The sequence below is a fragment of the Brassica oleracea genome, unplaced genomic scaffold (genome assembly GCF_000695525.1).
Source record: "Brassica oleracea var. oleracea cultivar TO1000 unplaced genomic scaffold, BOL UnpScaffold05850, whole genome shotgun sequence".
Lineage (NCBI taxonomy): Eukaryota > Viridiplantae > Streptophyta > Magnoliopsida > Brassicales > Brassicaceae > Brassica > Brassica oleracea.
Window position 1 is genome coordinate 1 of NW_013622372.1, and position 807 is coordinate 807.

At 35.8% G+C, this 807-nt stretch overlaps 1 long non-coding RNA gene across 1 annotated transcript; it reads left to right on the plus strand.

Moving 5' to 3' along the window:
* Positions 1–99: 99 nt before the first annotated feature.
* LOC106322073 lies at positions 100–807 on the plus strand. The gene is made up of 2 exons (XR_001266211.1): positions 100–542; positions 640–807. It is a non-coding gene; the product is annotated as an uncharacterized LOC106322073 (long non-coding RNA).

Sequence of the window (807 nt, forward strand, 5' to 3'; positions counted from 1 at the left end):
AATTCTCGTAAGAATATTTTGTTCGCGTGAGATCACACCTACTATATAGTCTGTAAGTTCATTGGTTTCACCTAGTATATAGTCTGAAAGCTCATTGGTTTATAGTTCAAAAAAAAGTTCATATGGTAAAACAATTACAAAACATCAAATATACGTTATGAAAATGGTCCAAGAGAGTAATGAGTAATAGTACTCACTACTCACTCCTCAACCTACTATATAGTCCGAAAGTTCATTGGTTTCTAGTGTATATATGGTAAGATAAGTTCAGAAACATCAAATAAACGTAATGAAAATGGTCCAAGCGAGTGATGAGTAATAGTACTCATATCGGTTCAACAAGCCTCTCCTATATTAAACCGTGTCACTCCTCTTCACTATCCCTACATTTCTCAATTATTAATATCATCACTCAAAGAACAATTCTCAGCCTTATTCTCTTATTGCTTATCCATAATGGGAGAGGTCCTTAAGAAGGAGGCGTACGGACTGGCTGTAAAAGACGAATCTGGAGTTATCTCGCCTTTCCATTTCTCAAGAAGGTTCCAGTTTCCTTTTAACGAATTGATCTCTAGGAATTATGTTTCATATTATATGTTTTCTTTGAATGAAACTTAATTTCGTGGGATTAATGTATAGGGAGACAGGAGAAAATGATGTGAGGTTCAAAGTGTTGTTCTGTGGAATTTGCCACACAGATTTAAGCATGGCCATAAACGAGTGGGGGTTTACTAGTTACCCCCTTGTCCCCGGGTAAGACAACATTTGGATACTCAAAAGATACTCAAAATCATATCAAGAATGGAA